At 44.8% G+C, this 21221-nt stretch overlaps 1 long non-coding RNA gene across 1 annotated transcript in view; it reads right to left on the bottom strand.

Moving 5' to 3' along the window:
* The window catches only part of LOC133055996 (uncharacterized), a 31193-nt gene extending 10276 nt beyond the window's left edge, over nt 1-20917 (bottom strand). The window contains exons 1-2 of the long non-coding RNA XR_009692719.1: nt 20790-20917; nt 16588-16685 (exon numbers count right to left, since the gene is read on the bottom strand). This is a non-coding gene — a long non-coding RNA (uncharacterized LOC133055996). The remainder of the gene's footprint in view (nt 1-16587; nt 16686-20789) is intronic.
* Nucleotides 20918-21221: the final 304 nt, after the last annotated feature.

Here is a 21221-nt window from a genome sequence, read left to right as displayed (position 1 = left end):
GGTTCCCCTTCAACTGCTTCATCCCCACGCTTGTGAATCACCCTGGCCCTCAGGATGCTAACCGGGTTAACATGCCACAGACAAATTTCTTTAGAAGTAAGCCCCCGCCTTTCAGTCTAAAATTGTTTCCAGTTTCCCATTAAAATGCCTTTTAAAGCAGGGGAAAGCAGGAAACCCAAGGTACTATAAACCCAAATTGACAAGCAACAGAATATAAGGCCTGAGGAGGCATCTATACTAAATAATGAGGCAAGTGGGTCTGGAAAATTCTGTTCACATGATTCCTTTCATCAGATCTCTCCTCTCCAGCTTCTTATCATCTCTCCAGAAAAAAGCTGCCACATCCCTTTAAAGAGTGCATCATTCGTTCTTTATCTAATAAACAACAGAGATGACAAAATAAACTGGTTTGTTTAGAAGAGTGTGCACAGATATTATTGTTATTATTTTACAAATGACTGACTCTCAGCTATTTATTTCCATTCAGATGAATGGGCATCTGAGTTGTCATTTTCAAATGAAAAAGTACTTCCAGATGTCCACAACCTCTTAGACCTTAAGAGCCCTCCGTGGGACAGAATAATTTCTGGCAGCCCTGAGGCACAGTTGGAGAAAGAGGAAAAGAGGAAACAGCAAAGTGTAAGGAAGAGAAAACTGGACATCTTCTTCCTACCCAAATCCCACCAGTGGACCCCAACACACTTGGAAATTCCGAAGCCTCTGTCTGGTGTAGCAAGGTCTGCGAGCGACTAGACCCCGTGTTTCGCTAACCCTCCTTGGCCCAGGGAGCTCTTTGCCTACGACCCGTGGACGGCAGTGTGCCAGGCTTCCCTGTCCTTCACTGTCTCCCACCCCAGTACACTCACCTCTCTCTTCACTGTTCCTACAGCAGGCCCCCGCTGCTCTTGCCCCAGGGCCTTTGCACCAGCCACTAACTCTGCCAGGAACACTTCCCTCCCCACCTGTCCAAGAGACATTTTGTTTGTTTTAATTTTTATTGGAGAATAGTTGATTTACAATGTCATGCTAGCTTCCGGTATACAGCAAAGTGATTAGGTTATACATTGTTGCTCTTGTTCAGTCACTCAGTTGTGTCTGACTCTGTAGCCCCATGGACTGCAGCATACCAGGCTTCCCTGTCCTTCACTATAACCTGGAGCTTCCTCAAGTTCTTGTTCATTGAGTCGATGATGCCAGCCAACCATCTCATCCTCTACACTTCCTTCTCCTCCTGCACTCAATCTTTCCCAGCATCAGGGTCTTTTCCAATGAGTCAGCTCTTTGCATCAGCTGGCCAAAAGTACTGGAGCTTCAGCTTCAGCTTCAGCAACAGTCCTTTCAATAAATATTCAGGATTGATTTCCTTTAGGATTGATTGGTTTGATCTTTTTGTTGTCCAAGGGACTCTCAAGAGTCTTCTCTGACACCACAGTTCGAAAGCATCAGCTCTTTGGCCCTCAGCCTTCTTTATGGTCCAACTCTCACATCCGTACATGACTCCTGCAAAAACCACAGCTTTGACTAGCCAAACCTTTGTCTCCAAAGTGATACATATACCCATTTGTTTTTCAGATTCTTTCCCCACGTAGGTTTTTTTTTTTTAATTAAGTACTTTAGTTTTAAAAACTAGTCATAATGTGATTTCAGCTGGAAATCAGATCCATTTTTCCCTTGAAATATTGGAAGATCTGGCAATGCCAGACATGTGAGCTCAGGGCTATGGCTGAGTAGCAGCCACTTGCTGCCCTACTGTGTGCTGTCCAGTCCCCCATGGTCCCCACCCCTCTCTCCAGCTTCATCTCACACTGCTTCACTTTACAGATGTAACCAACTAAGGATCATGCTCTGTGTTGAAGATCTGAGGTTGGCTGAGCTCACACGCACAGAAACCGTGGATACAGAGGACAGAGTGTAGGACCTGAGTGTGTGCAGATTTGGTACCAGAGGCAGGCCCTGGAACCAGTCTCCTGAGGATACAGTGATGAGTGTGTTGTATAAATACAGTCAGTGCACATGTTATAAATGTGTGGTTCAATTTAGTTTCACAAACTGAAAACCCTCATGTTAAAGCACCAGATCAAGAAGCAGAGCTCTCCGAAATACCAGTGTTCTCCTTTGAGGCCCCTCCCAGTTATCACCCCCTCCCAGGGGACAAGCTCTATTTCTTTTATAATAATTTTATTTATTTACCTACTTATTTATTTAGGGCTGCACTGGATCTTCACTGCTGCCAGTGAGCTTCTCCCTAGTTGCAGTGAGCAGGGGCTACTCTATAATTGTGGAGCACAGACTCTAGGCTCATGGGCTTCAGTAGTTTTGGTTCTCAGGCTCTAGAGCAGAGGCTCCATAGTTGTGGAGCACAGGCTTAGCTGCTCCAAGTCATGTGGGATCTCTTCAGACCAGAGATCGAACCCACGTCTCTGGCATTGGCAGGCAGATTCTGTACCACTGAGCCACCAGGGAAGCCATATCATTCTCATGCCTGGATTCTTTCTACCTCTTTTGTGCTTTATGTAGATGGAACACTCAGCATGTCTGGTTTTGCGTCTGGCTTATTTCACTAACATGATGTTTGTGAGATTTGGCCATTTGTCTATGGTCCAATCTCATTGCTCTACAGTATCCTGTTGTATAAATATTGCACAATTTCTAGATCCATTCCATGGTAGGCAGACTTTGCTATTTGTATTAGTACATGTTGACTATTACCAGTAATGCTGATACAAACCTTTTAGCATTTATGTTTTGGTGACCCTGTGTCTGCATTCCTGTTGGGTGTATTCTTATGGATCCAATTACTGAGTCATAGGTTCTGTGCTTCAGTTGAGACCATGAAATACTTTACAAAGCCATTGCATCAAATCACCCTTCAAGTGGCTGTGTTGCTGCCTGTTCTTGCCAACACTTGGCATTGTCAGTCCTTTTGGTTTTAGCAACCCTGGAGGGGGTGCTATGACCATAACACTTAACAATTTTTATTTGCATTTCCCTTTAGACTAATGAAGAGAAGCATCTTTTATATACTTAGTGGACATTTAAATATTCTCTCTTATGAACTGTCTGGCCAAGTCTTTTGCCCATTTTTTTTAACTGGGTTTTCTTTTCTTAATGATTTGTAAAACTTATTCTTTTAATGGTCAAAGTCATTCATTGGGTGGACAAATAGGGCCAGGGATGACAAATAGAGAAAATTCCCTCTCACTTTGTTAGTTGCCCTCTCATTATTTTTTGGTTTCTTTTTTTAAGTGGTTAATTTTTAAAATAGTTCTGTCTATTTTTTTTTTCCTTCAGGGCTAGTACTTGTTGTATTCTGGTAAAATAAGTATGTTTTTCTATACCAGGGTCATGAAGGTGTTCTCTTGAGTTGCCCTTTCCTCAAAGTATTATTGTTTTACCTTTCACGCTATCTGCAGTCCATCTGGAACTGATTTTTTGTATGGTGTGAGTTAGGGGTCAAGATCGTTTTCTTTTTCCATACAGTTACTCAATTGACCCAGCACCATATTTTGAAAGACCACCTTTCCTCACCATTATTTTTTAATTTTCATTCTGCTGACTCATGTTGAATTTGTGGTCAGCCACACAGTACAGGTGCTTTTCACATGGACCACATTAAACCGGGTCTCTGCCATCCTGTGCATATTGTACAAGTGTTTTATATTTCTGTTTGTTTGTTTTACCTAAACAGGGAATTTGATGTTTATTCCTAACAAATCTCCATTTATTCTTTTCAACCTATTATTTTTGCTGACCAGAAAACATAAAATTTCATGTCACCGTCCAATATATTTGCTATGCCCAACAGGTTTCATAAGCAGGCTTTTTTTTTTTTTTCAACCAAAATGCTTAAAATACTGAAGAGGACTAGGCCTTACATTTTCCCCATGTTAGCCACTAAGGAATGTCCTCTAGGTAAGCACTGACTAATTCAGTAATAGTTTGACAATATAGATGATTAACCAATTGCATCCTCAGTGGTTCAGTTGTGTCCAACGCTTTGTGACCCCATGGACTGAAACCCACCAGGCTCCTCTGTCCATGGGATTTTCCAGGCAAGAATACTGGGATAGATAGCCATTTTCTACTCCAGGGAATCTTCCTGATCCTGGATCAAACCTGCGTCTCTTGTCATCTGCGTTGGCAGGCAGATTCTTTACCACTGTGCCACCTGGGGAGGGCCCGATCAATTGATTACCTGCATATTTTCTGGCATGTTTACTTCTTGACCTGTCTTCTACATCTTCTCCATGGTCATCTATGCCTACACCTACTTTAGATCACCAATACACTTCCTCCTAGTGAGGGCTTAAAATTCAGAACAGCATCCAGCTAGCCATCTACAGCCCAGTAATATTAATGTCTTTCTCATGATCCAGAAAGCAAATCTTCCCAAGGAGTTTAAACCACGCTGGCTTTTCCAGAAATAGAGTCCAACAAACTCCTAGCCAATGACAACCTGCAGGATGCCTACCCTAATACACACCATAGAGACCCTTGTCAAAACAAGTGCTCATCAATCTCGTCCCCTTCCTGTGGCGAGTCGGCATTCTTTGGGAGACCCTCTTGGGGAACATTTACTTCCCTCAGCCCATGTGCTCTGGGTGGAGTTGACTCCAACTCTACTTTTCAAGTGTAGAATACATTAGTTTGACCAGGGCCAGTTGGCAAATTTTTTTCTCCAGAGGGCCAGATAGTAAATATTTTAGGATTTTCAGGCCATAAAGTCTCTGATGCAACTATTTAAACCTTCCACCGCAGCACAGAACAGCCACAGCCTTGCCATAAGCAAATGAGCACAGCTGGGTTCCAAAAAACCTTTATTTGCAAAAATGGCACTACTTGCCAACCCCAGATCTAGACTATGCTAGTCAGCACATTTTATACTATCTGACCACGGCAACTGGTTCAAGTGAGGCCAGTCAGAGCCCATGGACCTCTATTCTGGGCCTTTGAGGCATCAGAGAAGCAGGCTTTTTTCCCTTGGACTGGACTTTGTGAAGAGGCAGGACTGGAGATGCTGGAAGGTGCCTGGAAATGGAGCCTTCACAGAAGAAGGAGAGGGGAGATGAGCTGGTTCTGCATCCTTCAAACCGTGGAGTGGGGAGCTGCTTTGCCTGAGCTCTGGCTGTTCTGAGGTCCCTAAGTGAACATGGCAGCAACATGCTGTGCAAACACGCAGACTGTGGTCTTGGAAGGCTTTCAAAGGCAGCCATATGCGCGGCAGCCCTCGGTCCCGACTTGAAGAGGGCTCCCTCTCAAGTGCTGGGCTTTACTCGACTGCAGATGTCAGAGGGGCCCTCCTTCTCAGAGCCAGGCAAGCCCACCCTGGGCGAGCCCTGGATGAGTCCAGGGAGTTCCAGACTGCCCGTCATAATGGCAGGGTCCCCTCCCATCCAAAGCCCTCGCCTCCTGCCCACATGTGTGCTCCTGGAGAATTTCAGGGCTGGAGAGAGTGATCAAATGGAGCCACACTCCCTTTCTTTCCAGGTCTTGTCCCCAGAACCAGTTCAGAGGCTACAAGCCTTGAAAATCCCTGATGGAAAATAAATGTGAGTATAGAAAATAGGGAAGTGGGAGGCTGAGGGTCTTTCTTATTGACAAGAAAACCAAGATCGTTTTAACCCACAGCTTTCACAGTTGAGAGCTTAAAAATTATTGCATCTTTTTGGAATAAAGAAAAAGTAAACTCCTGAATGGCAGAAACTACACCTCATGGAGACATTGTGAAATGCCTATTAGCTTTCACAGTGGCTGGTACACTGCTCAGTTCATTTCAGTCACTCAGTCATGTCTGACTCTTTGTGACTCCGTGGACTGCAGCATGCCAGGCCTCCCTGTCCATGACCAACTCCCTGAGTTTACTCAAACTCATGTCCATAGAGTCGGGTATGTCATCCAACCATCTCATCCTCTGTCATCCCCTTCTTCTTCTCCCTTCACTCTTTCCCAGAATCAGGGTCTTTTCAAATGAGTTGGTTCTTCACATCAGGTGGCCAAAATATTGGAGTTTCAGCTTCACACTGTAGGTGCTCAATAAACATTTCTTGAGTAACCTCAAGAAGAATGTAAGAACTGAAGGCTTTAATAGGTGGAGGTACATACAAAGCCCTTTTCCCCTCCTCCCCAACTCCTCACAAAGGGAGCATATGTTTTACACTCACTTAATGTACATCTTTAGCTTGACCTGTTCAAATAGCCTCAGCAAAGATACTCTCAACCCAAAGCCAGTAGTCAGCCAGGGATTTAACAGAACAGTGTTAGGAAGCAGAACTTCCAGAAAAGCCTCCTTCCAGGTTACAAAACAAAGGCGACTGCAATTGCAGATCTTCATTTCAGTAGAGCAGAGAGCAGACTTTAGGAGTTCCCTTTCCCTGTAGCTGGATTAATGGTCTCAAGCTCAACATCTTTTTAAAAATACTACCTTGCACTGGGGAGGGAAAAGACTCTTGAGAGTCCCTTGGACTGCAAGGAGTTGGAATCAGTCAATCCTAGAGGAAATCAGTCCTGAATATTCATTGGAAGGACTGATGCTGAAGCTGAAGCTCCAATACTTTGGCCACCTGGTGAGAAGAACTGACTCATTTGAAAAGACCGTAATGCTGGAAAAGATTGAGGGCAGGAGGAGAAGGGGATGACAGAGGATGAGATGGTTGGATGGCATCACCGACTCGATGGACAGGAGTTTGAGCAAGCTTCCAGAGTTGGCAATGGAGAGGGAAGCCTGGCGTGCTGCAGTCCATGGGGTCACAGAGTTGGACATGACTGAGTGATTGAACTGAACTGAAAAGGAAATTCCATTCCCCAACACCCAGCCCCTGGCCACCATCAGTGTCTTTCGGAATCTATAGAGATCCTATTCTAGATGTTTCATATCAGTGGAATCATACAGCATGTGATCTTTGTGTTTGCCTTCTTTCCTTTAGCATATTGTTTCTGAAGTCCACCCCCTGTTGTCACATGGATCAAAACTTCACTCTTTATGAGACTTTCAGTATGGATATCTGAATGAGGACAGGGCATTCTTTCCTTGTGTCTTGTGAGGCCACTGGTCTGAAAGCCCATGAATCTGAACCCCCACTAACATATCCCCTCTCTTCTGAAGTTGAGAAAACTCTAGAAAAACAACTTCAGGACCTTTGACCTTAGAAATACCCAACACCAGAAATTCCAACTAGAAACAAAAAAAATGCCTACACACCTGTGAAGGAGCCAGGGTGGAGGAACACATGTTTCCATTCAGAGCAAAGCAGATCCGGTTAAGATTCTTGCTCTAAATTCTGACTTTCAACAGTTCCATGTAAGGTCTGAAAAATGGGAGCCTGGTCCAGCATCTGTGCCTAAAACACCTCAGAAGCGGAAGACAGAGACCTCAGAGAAGATGGATAGAGCAGCTTGCATGCATGCATCTGTGCTCTGTCACATCCAACTCTTTGCGACTCCATGGGCTATAGCCCACCAGGCTCCTCTGTCCATGGGATTTCCCAGGCAAGAACACTGGAACGGGTTGCCATTTCTTCCTCCAGGGGATCTTCCCGACCCAGGGATGGAACCCGAGTCTCCTGTGGCTGCTACATGGCCAGTGCATTCTTTACTACTGAGCTACTTGGGACAATTGGCCTGCAGGCCTTTAAGTATCTTCTCATTGCAAAACACCTTTGCTCCTATGAGAAAAGCAGGCATTGAAGTGGGAGGAATATTTGCAACACATACAATGAGCAAAACATTTATAGCATCCTTCTATCTCACTCAGGAAAAGGGAGGTACCAGACTTGAAAAAGAAATGAGCAAAATATATGAACAGGCTACTTGAGGAAGAAAAAAAAAATACAAATGGCCCATGAGTGTGGAAAAGCATTTAATGTATTTATAACTAAAGGAGTTTAAATGAAGCACCATTTTTGTCTGTTAACTTGGCAAGATTAAAAAAAAATTTTAAAGAATAAAGATCCCTAATTGGCAAGTGTACAGATAAGTAGACATATTTACACACTGCCAGTGGAAGTATAAATTGTGACAGCTTTTCTGGATTCACTTGGACAAGATGTTCCAGATGTCTTGAAAAATGTATGTACCCTTTATCCTAAAGTGCTCTGTGAAATTTATGCCAAGGAAAATATCATGAGGTTCCTCAAACACAGCTGACATCAGTGGAAAATTACAAACAGCCTAAAGGTTAAAAACAGAAACAAAAACAGAGGACTGTTCTAAAAATTATTGTACTGATACATCCATATGATAGAATGATATGCAGTCTCTAAACATTGTGATATTGAAGTTTATATATTGACACGTGAAAATGCATGAAGTGAAGTGAAAGTGTTAGTCGCTCAGTCGTGTCCAACTCTTTGCGACCCCATGGACTGTAGCCCACCAAGGCTCCTTTGTCCGTGGGATTCTCCAGGCAAGAATACTGGAGTGGGTTGCCATCTCCTCCTCCAAGGGACCTTCTCAGGGGATTGAACCCGTGTCTCCTGCATTGCAGGCAGATTCTTTACTGTCTGGGTCACCAGGAAAGCCCAGGCATAAAATATAGTAGTAACTCTGTAAGGGAAGTTATTCAAAAATAACTGCACTATGGTCCCATTTACACTAAAATATAAATATTTATGGATATATATATATATTCTCTGGTGGCTCAGACAGTAAAGAATCTGCCTGCAATGCAAGAAACGTGGGTTGGATCCCTGGGTTGGAAAGATCTCCTTGAGAAGGCAACGGCAACCCACTCCAGTATTCTAGCCTAGAGAATCTCCACAGACAGAGAAGCCTGGTGGGCTACAATCCATGAAGTTGCAAAGAGTTGGAAAAGACTGGGTGACTAACACTTTCACTTTCATACATCCTTTTGAGAATTATGGGAAGAAAAAATTGCCTGGATGACCATCTGCTAAAATATCAGTAGTAGTTTTCTGTAGGTTACTTTTTCCACAGTAATTATTTTGAATTCTTTTTTCTCACTTTCTCAAGAAATAAAGGTATGTAATAAAAATAATGATGAAAACAAATTTAAAAAGAGGCTAGATGGAGCCCTAATTCTGGTTCAACAATGTCTAGGGCCAATGTTTTGAACCTAGCAATGTGAGTCCAATCTCAGATGGTGAGTGTCTAAAGCCCAGTGCAAGCAGTATTCCCAGGCGGAAATGTGTTCATCTTCCCTGGTAGCTCAGATGGTAAAGAATGTGCCTGCTAATGCAGGAGACATAGGTTCAATTCCTGGGTCAGGAAGTTCCCCTGGAGAAGGAATAGACTACCCATTCCAGTATTCTTGGGCTTCCCTGGTGGCTCAATTGGTAAAGAATCCACCTGCAATGTGGGAGACCTGGGTTTGATCCCTAGGTTGGGAAGATCCCTTGGAGGAGGGCATGGCAACCCATTCCAGTATTCTTACCTGGAGAATCCCCATGGACAGGGGAGTCTGGTGGGCTATAGTCCATGGAGTATCAAGGAATCAGACACGACTGAGGGACTAGGCCCAAGCCCATGTCTTTTTCAGACAGAATTTCTCTGGTCCACCCATTCTATCACCCTTTCTTCCTCCCACCTCAGATTCTTCTCTAAATAAATACTGACACGCACGGAGGGTCAATGTCAGCACTGATGTGTCCTGTGGGGTCAGCTGTGGGTCAGCTCAGCAAGCATCTGTGTGTCTCCGGGAGGCGAGAGGGACCGCACGGTAGCCAGAGGAATGAAAAGGGAAAAGGCAGAGTTGAATTTTGTGGATTGGGAAGGTTTATAGCGACAGCCCAAGTAATTTGCACACCTGGGAATGTGTTACCCCAGGAGGTAGCAGAAGCCCGTGAGATGTGGGAGAGGAAATCTCAAAAGTGCCAGGTGTGTCAAGAGTGGTGCAAGTCTTTATGAAACAGGAAAGGATGGGTAAAGCGGCCATGGAGGGATGGGAAGGGGGTCCCTTCATCTTAAATGTGGACCATTTCCATGGCCAGGGTCAGAGTCTCTACCCAAGGCATCTCCCCACAGCCTGGGTGCCTCTGGAGAAAAGGAACTCGTGGTCTTGGGGCACAAAGGGACAGTCATGCAGAGAAAGTGCTTCCAGCCCGGTGGTGAGAAGCCTGGAGGAAACAGATGCTGTGATGTGGGCATTCCAGCCTGCACTCCCGCGCACACCAACCCCTCAACTGTACCCTCTGAAGCAAGTGTGCATGCTCAGTCGTGTCTGACTTTCTGCGACCCCATGAACTGTAGCCTACCTGGCTCCTCTGTCCAGGGGATTCTCCAGGCAAGAATACTGGAGTGGGTTGCTATTTCCTTCTCCAGGGGATCTTCCCACTCCAGGGATGGAACCCTCACTTCTTGCCTCACTGGCAGGGGCATTCTTTACCACGAGTGCCACCTGGGACGTTGGCAGCTGGTATTAAACCAGTCCAGGGTGTCTCTTCTTTTGGTCTTACTCTATTATTTTCTCCCAAGAATCCCTGAGAATCCCATGTCCTGAGAATCATTGATGAAATTAGAAGTGTGTGATGTCAGAGTTGGGAAGATGTGACCTGGGGGAAACAGGAGCCACCTGTGGGGCCCCACTGAGTGAGTGGCTGACCCAGCTCTAGACCCTGCACCCTCAGTTCCCCGCTGGTCCCTCCACGGCCTTGCCACCTGCTGAGCAGTCCACCAGAACCTGGTGGTCCAGACGCACTAGGAGTGCTCGGCAGTTGGTTAGAGATGCAGAATCTGTTTTCAGTCTTGCAACAGAATGTGAATTTTCATAAAAATCTGAGTCACACTGAAGTTTGCAAAGTGCTTCTCTAAGGAGCGGTTCTTAAACTTTAGGGAGCACTAGAACCCCCTGGAGTGCCTGTTAAAACACAGACAGCTGAGCCCACCCTCAGATTTTCTCTTTTATCTATTTATTATTTTGGTGGCTCCGTGGTAAAGGATCCACCTTAATGCACAAGACGCAGGAGTCGCAGGTTCGATCCCTGGGTCAGGAAGTTCCCCTGGAGTAGGAAGTGGCAACCCACTCCAGTATCCTGGCCTGGGAAATCCCACGGACAGAGGAGCCTGGTGGGTCACAGTCCATGGGGTTGCAAGAGTCGGACATGACTGAGCCCACGCATACAGAGTGAGGGTAAGGAAGATGTTTCTGATTGTATTCTGGGTGGGGCATGTATAAGGCTATTCCATACGATCAGCAAAGAAGCATTCAACTCCTTTTACGCATTAGAAAAAAGAGAGCGATAAACACACACACTTATATGCAAAGCCATCAAATGACTTCCCCAAAACTATAGTGTGAAAAACATACCGAACTCAGCATCAGTGCCCAAAGGATCAAAGACTTTCAGGGAGAAACCATCCCCAACAAGACAAAATCTGGTACTAATTTAACTCCACGCTTGGCCATTCACAAAATTATAGGCGGTGCCAAAACTTTAAAGCACTCTGCTCCAACAGTGCAGTTTTAAAGTCCATTTCTTCAAGCCCAAAATGCCTCCAAAACATTCAGGACTGATTGGGCATCTGAAAATTAGTGCATTTCTTTGAAAATTATCATGATGTGGGGCTTTTTGCCAGGCTAGTCAGTAAAATCCAGTTTCCCCCACAAGATACCTGAAATACCATTTACCTCTCTGACAGTGTCTTTTAAGGGAGATTGCATTCAAACTTCTAGTTCAAAGCAAGCATGTGACACCAGACTTCCTCGTAATTGTCTCACACTGTTTTATTTCTTTTTTTTTTTTCCTTTGAGAATGTTTCTTTTTTTTTAAGATTTTTTTTAAAATGTGGACCATTTTTAAAACCTTTGTTGAATTTGTTATAATATTGCTCCTGCTCTATGTTTTCGTTTTTTGGTTGTGAGGCATGTGGCATCCTGGTTCCCCGATCAGGGATCGAACCCACCACCTCTGCACTGGAAGGCAGATTCTTAACCACGGGACCACCAGGGAGGTCCCTCCTCACACTGTGTCTTCATTGTTTGATTACTTGCTTGTCTTCCTCCCTCAAAGGTGAGAAAGTAGGAACCATCAGTCTCTTTTTTCATCATTGTACCCCTAATGTGATGTCTGACACATAAAGATATGTAACAAGTGAACAAGTGCTTTCTGTCTCTTGGGCCTGGACTGCTCTTTGATGGGCAGAGTCTTCTGTCCAGTTGTAAAGCCACTCCTCCCTGGCTGGTTATTACTATGCTGCTTTGCTCTCTTCTGGATTCCTCACTCTGTGATGTGCTAGGAGACTGTTTGAGCAACCCTGTGCAAAGATCCACATGGTGAGGAATAGAGGCCACCAGCCAACAGCCGTGGCACTGAGCCCCTGTAGAAGCGACACCAGCCCCAGTCAAACCTTCAGATAAATGCATCCCTGGCTGACGTTGAAACTACAGCTTCAAGAAAGACAGTGGGTCAGAAATACCCCACTAACACACTCAGGAATTCCTGAATTCTAGCAGACACTGTGTGAGATGATACACATTTATTCTTGTTCCAGTCCACTAAGTTTAGGTATACTTTATTGCATCAGTTGAGTTCAGTCGTGTCCAACTCTTTGGGACCCCATGGACTGTAGCATGCCAGGCTTCCCTATCCATCACCTGGAGCTTGCTCAAATTCATGTCCATTGAGTTGGTGATGCCATCCAACCATCTCATCCTCTGTCATCCCCTTCTCCTCCTACCTTCAATCTTTCCCAGCATCAAGGTCTTTCCCAATGAGTCAGCTCTTCACATCAGGTGGCCAAAGTATTGGAGCTTCAGCTTCAGCTTCAGTCCTTCCAATGAATATTCAGGACTGATTTCCTTTAGGAAATTGCATACTCTATTGCATAGCTGTAAATAACTAATATACTTCCTATAAACAAGAGAATGAGACAAACCAATGCTATCAAATTGTTTGTAGGCTGCTCCTTGATGAAGGCTCTGAACCTAAGATTTTCCATTTCTAAGTTACAGGAGATTAACAGGTATTCAGGTTAAAGACTAGCCTCAACATTGACTTTTTCTCTTTAAGACAGCTTTGCTAGGAGAATAGATCCTAACAGTTCTCATTATAAGAAAAATATTTTAACTCTGTGTCATGATGGATATTAACTAGACTTGTGGTGAGCATATCTCAATGTATACATATATTGAATTAGAAAACAATAAGAATTCCTTCCCATGGTGACTTGAAATAGATACTGGGGGTTTTGGCTTCTCATAGATGTTTTCCCTTGGACATATTTGCATTGAAAGAATGCTATGAGAATACTCATAATCGAATGAGACAGACAAAATACATGCAGGTGTGCACACATACACAATATACCACATACACACATACACACACACACACACAATCACAGCTTCAACTTCAAACTGGTCTGTAGGAATAAGTTCTTCAGCAAGAATTTCATTTCAAGGAGGAGCTGTCACTGATTCATCCTTGTGTTCTCAGAGTCTGAGACAATATTTGGAATACATTTGGCACAATCAAGACAAGAAATGGAGTTGGAAAGGGTGTCTCCCTCTGCGGTTCTGTTGTTTAATCCAATCTCCTGCTCCATCTAAAATGGTTTCAGGAACCAGCCAGAAACTACAGAGTTTCTAAGTCCACTTCGGACAATCCCTGGTGAGCGACTCTGGCTTCAGTCCACAGAATCTTATCTCCTCCACCGTCAAAAGAAGGTAGAACCAGATGACACCTGAGGAACCTTCTAGTTCTTGTCATGATCATACCAGGTCAGACCCAACATATAAATAACTACGGTTCATCAGAATGTCCGAGGACAGACACGACAACCCACACAAAGCGGTCTGCAAAACTGCTCCTTATGCAAAGCTCCAAAGATTATTAATGTGTTTTCTTAAGTGTCAGATTTGTTCCCTCGAGAGTTGAAAAATATATTTAGTCACATGCCCCAATTAAAAAAATAAACAGCATTCCTGATCTATTCATCAGAGCTGTTCTAATCTCTGCTAAAAATAAAGCCTTTACCCTGAGTTGCATCCAAGTCATAATAATTAAATACCAAGGAGCAGAAGCTTGAAAGGGCTGAGGTCTGATTTCATTCCAGATGTGCATTTTTCACTGAGTATCAAAGTCACAGGGTTTCTGCGGGGCAGCCAAGGCGGCTCGGTGCCAATCTGAGAATTTTCTTTGACCTACAGAAAGCTAACCTGCTGGACCTGAAATTCTGAGTGAGCTGAGCTCATATTCTAGGGCTGCTGAATGTTTTAATGACCTCAAATTGACTCTAATCTACCTACGAACATATGTGTAATCATAGCGACATGTCAGTCTAGAATAATTTTCATAATATGTCCATCCCCTAGCATGTCATATCGAAGACCAAGGCAATGAGGTATTTCCCGAAGACTAACCTTGTCCTCTTCCTCCCAACCCTCTCCGGTATAACATGCCTTTTAGAGGTTAATAAGGCTACAGGGTCATTTTCTCCACTGGCTAGTTTTAGTACAGGCCAATGTGAAAGTGAAAGTTGCTCAGTCGTGTCTGACTCTTTGCGACCTCATGGACTATACAGTCTATGGAATTCTTCAGGTCAGAATACTGGAGTGGGTAGCCTTTCCCTTCTCTAGAGGATCTTCCCAACCCAGGGATCGAACCCAGGTCTCCCGCATTGCAGGTGGATTCTTTACCAACTGAGCCGTCAGTACAGGTCAAGGGGGGAAGCATTTTCTCTCCCAAGGTGCTTGGAGAAAACCATATTTGAGGATTATGTACCATTTTAAAAACAATTCCAAATGTCAGTGAGACTGTCTGTCTGTTGAGATAGGTGTGTGAAACATTCAACTTGGCTACCTTGAAGGTCAATGCTTATAAAGCTTAATTCAATAAATATTGATCATTTTCAACATTAAGGGTATGCAAAAGAAGGAGAAAAAGATGGAGGAAACAACAAAGATGAATGGAAGAAGGAGAGTGTGAGAATAAGAGAGTAAAAAAGAGAAACAGAAGTAATGGACTCAAGTGATGGAAGAAGAGCAAGAAAAAAACAAAAAGGAAAAGCAATATTTTACTTGCCTTACCTCTTCTCCTTAACAAACAACAAGTTCCCTGTGACAATATTTTAACAGACAGCAATGGTGAGATGTACCTAGAAAATTTCCCTATTCCAGTCCAACCTGATCTTCTTGGAGGAGTCTGCCCAAGGTCACGTGACAGGTCAACAACTGAGGTCAACAACAAGAGCCATTTTCTGTGCTCCTCCCTCCATCCACTCAACCCAAGGGAAATCAGTTGTTGAATTATTGAAGGAGCCCCAAATGATGCATTAAACAATCACACAACAGTCCTGATCCATCTTAAGAAATTAAAAAAAAAAAATGGTAAATTTGTTGGAGACAGGTGAAATTTCACCGAGGATGAGTGCTTTCCCGGCCTGCTAGGGTAGTTGAGAATCACCAACCAATGTTCTTCAAAATCTGTGCAAGCCCAGAGCATCTTGGAAGGCCACCATCTGCCAAGATGTCTCAAGGACATGGTGTCCCTCCATCACTGCTTCAGGGAAGTCGAATGTTTGGGGTCACCACAGCAGGACAACACTCATGCATTTGTATTTTCTCTATATATATTTTTCTTCCCTCCCATTTCTAACTGGTAGCCAATGTTGTGTTTTGCCTTCATGGGTTTTAGAAAGTGGAAAATCTAGAGGTGTGTTTCCTCTTTTCTTTGATAAAGCCTAAATTAGTTGATGAGACTAAGTTAAGGGTCTGAAAAGAGTGAGGGAGACAGGGAGTGTCTTTAGGACAGCAAGATGGGAGCAAGAGGTGTTGGGTCCTCCTTAGAGAGGAAGAAGTGTGTGTGTGTGGCTTCTGTCCAGACCTGGATCTGGGTCTCTGTGGTTTTCCACAGAGGAGGGCAGAGCTCAGAGGGGACACCTGTGAGGTACAGAAGGACTCTGGCCATAGGACCCACAGGGAGCTCAGTGGGCATCTCAGGGGGACTGGTGGTCCCTGGGTCTAGGGGCTTCTCTACACTTTGATGCTATTTCCAACCAGGTATCCAGGGCCACCGTGCATACCTATGTGATCTGTGTCCTGCACAAAGTTGCCTGGCCATGGCGGCAAGAAGTAGCTGGATTCCAGCCTGCACTCATCTCACCAAGCTATGCCCCATGGCACAGGTGTACCTCCTCAGGAAGAGCTGCCTTTTCCCAGCATCCACAAAAGTGCCATATGACCTGGCAGTGCCCCTGCTGGTACCTTAGCCCTGCCTGCGAGACAGAGCATCTCCAATGATTATGCATCAATTTCCCATCGCTAGAGGAGGATGGGGCGGGGGGTGGGGGGCTTCCCTGGTGGCCCAGTGGTAAAAAACCCACCTGCCAGGGTAGGAGACACAAGAGATGTGGGTTTGATCTCTGGGTTGGGAAGATCCCCGGGAGAAGAAAAGGGCAACCCACTCCAGTATTCTTGCCTGGAAGATCCCATGGACAGAGTAGCCTGGCGGGCTACAGTCCATGTGGGTCACAAAGAGTCAGACACGACTGAAGGTTTACAGTTCATGGAGTCACAAAGAGTCTGACATGACTTAAAACAAAAGCCACAGAGGAGTATGGGAGACACTTACAGCCGGACGTAGGTGTTTAAAGAAATAAAGCAGTGGAATATTGGTTGTAGACAGAAATTCATACCCTCTACACTGGACACAGCGGCCAGCCTGTTTCACATCCCAGTCACAGGCCAGCAAGCCTGTCTGCATCTCAGAAGCGCGTTGTCCAGAGCCGTGTCCCTGTAGACACACAACAGGAGATGGAGATGCCTCATTAGTTCTCACTCCCAGGGAGGCGGCCGTGGAGACTTATTAGATGTGACTCCACCTGGGTAAATTAGATGCCCTCAGACCCACCCTGGAGGCCAGCAGCTGGGATGAGGGTGGAAGGCCGTCTCCCATGAAAGCAGTTCCGTGTCCGGGAGGCAGTTCTGTGCGTCCTGAGGCACACATGGGCCACCATTCACCTGGGGATCCAGAGCGGATACCATCCCACCCCCTCGGCCCAGGACCCCTGGTTTCTGACCCATGCAGATCTCAATCAGCCAGAGTTATTCCACTGTGTCCGGGCTCTGTCTTCCTTCAAAACCCCTAATTGTGTGAAAGCCACATTCCCTTGAGCCACGGCCCCCACCTCCATGATTGGACCATCCCATCTCCCCCTCCCCACCCCCTCACCTCTCCCAAGTGTGTGTTGCATTTAGTTTCTTCTCTTAATGAACTGTGCCAATCATTAAGGAAATGCTGCTGGAACCTTATTACTCTTGGTGATCTTCCACTCATTAGCCAGCAAGCCAAACAAACATCGCCATTTATCGCTGCTTCCAACCTCCAAGTCCAGCCAGGCACTTCGAGATCCCATCAACATTCCCATCCACCCCGCTGAGAAAACACAGTCGGGCCAGTGCTCAAGAAACATAAAAAGATGTTAATATTGTACCAATAACCGTGAGCAGAGCTGCACGCCAATGATTATACATCCGTTTCCTGCCTCTGGTCTCTTCCCCAGACCCTCCGTGGAATAAGTAATTAGAGGAACAGTCACATGACCCATAGCCAACAATAGGGATGCATTTGGATTCCCCAGTGGTGAACTCTTTGAAATGTACACACACTGTTTTGCTTTTTTTTCCAAACTTTATAAACTTTTTATTTTGTATTGGGTCAGGGGACGGTGCTTCCCTGGTGGTTCAGAGAGTAAAAAAAAAAATCTGCCTGCAATGCAGAAGACCCAGGTTCAATCCCTGGGTCAGGAAGAGTCCCTGGAAAAGGGAGTGGCTACCTACTCCAGTATTCTTGCCTGGAGAATTCCATGGAAAGAAGAACTTGGTGGGCTACAGTCCTTGGGGTCTCAAAGAGTTGGGCATGAATGAGCAACTAACACACATAGCCAATTAACAAGGCTGTGATAATTTCAGGGGGACAGTGAAGGGACTCAGGCATTCATATACTTGTATCCATTCTCCCCTAAACTCTGCTCCCATCCAGGCGGGCACAAAATATTGAGCTGAGTCCTATGCTCAATACTGTACGTCCTTGTTAGTTACCCATTTTGAAGACAGTAGTGTGTACCTGTCCATCCCAAACTCCTTAAATATTCCTCCCCACCACCCAGCAACCATGTTTGTTTTCTGTGGGTCATTTTTGGTTTTCTAAGTAAGTTCATTTGTATCATTTCTTTTTAGATTCCACATAAAAGGGATGTCATAGGATATTTCTCCTTCTCTGTCTGACTTCACCCCACACACTGTTTTTGTTGGTGTGATTAAATATCCCTTTTGAGTTGTATCTGAGTTTTGGCAGAAGGTTGGACGTGATCTCAAACTAAGCTGAGATCTCATTACTATGATCCACTTGTACTAATAAAACTTCATCCTTGATATTGTATGCAGTGACCCTTTGGTAATATCAAGGCAAAGATCCAGGGTGTCACAGGGGTTCCCCCAGGAAGCAGAAGCTAGAGACACCCTAACTCACTACAATACCCAGAAAGAATCCACTCTGATCTGACCCAGGGTAGATAACATCCAAACTCTCCAATTCATTTCAGCCTTTGGGGGGGAACAACGCATTTAAAAAGAAAACCTAATTACATTTGTCACCAACAAAGCAAATTTAGATATGAAGAACCAGCTAAGCTTTTCTTCTGCTCCTTCAGCCACTTCTGATGCTTCTTACAAAACCACATCAGACAAGTGAAACCCCCACTGAATAAGCAGAAGTGAGTTTACATTAGGCCAATGAAAACAGCACACGCTAATTCTGAAAACTCACATGAGGTCACTTTGGCTTCCTCCTCTGTCTCTTTATGTAAAGCAAACAAACGCCTTCTTTTGTTTGCTCTGTTCTATGACTAGATGCTGCTGGTTGACTGTGGCCAAAGAAAGCTGGTAGGCTGAGGAAATGCCCATTCTGCTTGAAACTGCAACCTCAGTCCACTACTGCAGCCCTACTTACAGAGAGTGTCCCTAGGGTGCAGAAGCCCTTGAGCATCCAAAACCAAGGAGCGTCCGAGAAGGGAGAAGTAAGAGGGGCCACATGCCCAAGACCACAAGTGGAAATAGACACCCAGATGAAAGGCCCTGACGTGGGCCTTCTTCACAATGGATGCTGAAAACAAGACCAATTGTGCATTCAGACAGCATGTCCCAGGTTTCAAAGCACTTTCTCATCTCATTTGCTCCTCACACAGGCTCTGAGAGGTTGTTTGGGCAGGTGTTATGCCCATTTTACAGAGGAGAAACTGAGGCTGAGAAAAAGCAGATGACTTGTGTGAAATCCTGTGGCCAGTAAAGAAAAAAAAGAGAGAGGCTTTGATGCAAATCCCAGTGCCCTTCCTGCTGTTCCCATGAAGGATGATGGTGGTGGGAAAGACAGGATGCAGTTGTGGGTAAACTCAGCCCGGGGTTCTAACTGAGAAAGGACTGCTCCTTCCTGCCTGGCTGGGGCAGTCCCCCTTGTGACAAGGGCGCTAGAGGGAGGAACACTGCTGAGAGTGTGAGGGCAGTGGTCCCTGGAGACGCCTGGAGCTGGAAAGGCACCTGCCCCACTCGAGTGGCTCACCTTGGATCAAGCACCTCAGGCCGTATGGAACTCATTATCCTAGGGGCCTGTTTCAGTGGAGAATTAAGAGGTCAGAGAAGGCTTTGACTAATGATATGGTCAATTGATGCAAATTGGATTATTAAGAAGGGAGTCAGGACTCTGAGGGCTTTTCCCCTTGTGCTTGGGGGTGATGCTGGGAGGAGGGACTCAGACACTAATCCTCAGATGGCCTGATAGGGACTGAACCAAAGGGGAGTTTTCCGTGCAGACCATTTTTGTGGTTTTGATAAATAATCCCCTGGGAACAATTGAAAACACTTTGGCGCTGGGACAGGGCTGACATCAGTGACAGAATCCTAACTTTTTTTTTTCTTCCATTCCTACTTCTGAGTCTTTGGAATACAGCCTTTGGAATAGATTCATTTCTGACTAATTAAAAAAAGAGAAACAGAATAGTAAGACTTCCATGAGTCACATTTCCAATAGGCTATGCTCACCTCGTAGCATGTATGGTCGGCTAAGTTGTTTCAGTCATGCTGACTCACTGTGACCTCATGGACTGTGGCCTGCCAGGCTCCTCTGTCCATGGGATTCTCCAGGCAAGAATACTGGAGTGGGTTGTCATGCTTTCCCCCAGGGGATCTCCCGAGCCAGGGACTGAACCAGCATCTCTTATGTCTCCTGCATAGGCAATGTATGGTCTGGATCTTTCTCAAGGTCTTTACCTTCAATGTCGGTTTCTTTCTTTATATATATATATGCACACAATCTAGTATAAATTTCTTTGCACCAGGGAGATTCTTATGCACTGATTTTTTTTTTTTTTTTTTTTGATCAAAGGACAATTGGGAAGCAAAAGGTGGAGAGGAGATGTGATAAAGTTGCAGTAACCGAGCAAATAGTTCTCCACACAAGGCAAACAAAACAGGGAAAACCCCAAGAAAAGGGCTCCCCCTGCATTATGAGCCTTGGTGATAAAAGCGAATGGAAAATTTCAATTAACTTGATGGAAAATCATTGTAAAGCAGTGATACTCCAGTAAAAAAATAATAAAAGAATAAAATGAATATCTATAAGGATATATTGTATAGCCAATATTTTATAAAAACTACAAATGGAGTATAACCTTTAAAAATCGAACACTACGTTGTACACTTGAAACTCATATAGTACTGTAAATCAACTACATATCAATAAAAATAAATAAATAAAAGATATTAAAAACTTTAAAAAGTGAAAGGAAAGAAGGACGCTGAGCAGAGATCTAGGAGAACAGGAATAAAGGTAAGTAATAAGTACCTTAGGGCTTCCCTGGTGGCTCAGTAGTAAAGAATCTGCCTGCAGTGCAGAGGACATGGGTTCCATCTCTGAGTCGGGAAGATCCTCTGGAGAAGGAAATGTTAACCTCCTCCAGTATTCTTGCTTGGAGAATCCCGTGGACAGAGGAGCCTGGCGGGCTACAGTCCATAGAGTCACAAAGAGTCAGACACGACTGAGCAACTAAACAAGAACAATCAGTACCCTGGAGACGAAAGGGGTTGAAATCTGAATCATTCCAGTGGGGAACACCAAAACCCAAAGCCGTGCACTCTGTGTATGACTAAGGGAGAAAGGACAAGAGCGGATTAAAGAAAGTCCTAAAGACTGGGGTCATCGGTCTCGCCCCCAGATGACCAAGCACTCAACCATCCAGCAAGTGAATGAGTCCAGACCCTCCAGCCCACCATCTCC

Source organism: Dama dama, chromosome 5, assembly GCF_033118175.1.
Source record: "Dama dama isolate Ldn47 chromosome 5, ASM3311817v1, whole genome shotgun sequence".
NCBI classification, from domain to species: Eukaryota; Metazoa; Chordata; class Mammalia; order Artiodactyla; family Cervidae; genus Dama; species Dama dama.
This window is presented reverse-complemented; position numbering and strand designations above follow the sequence as displayed.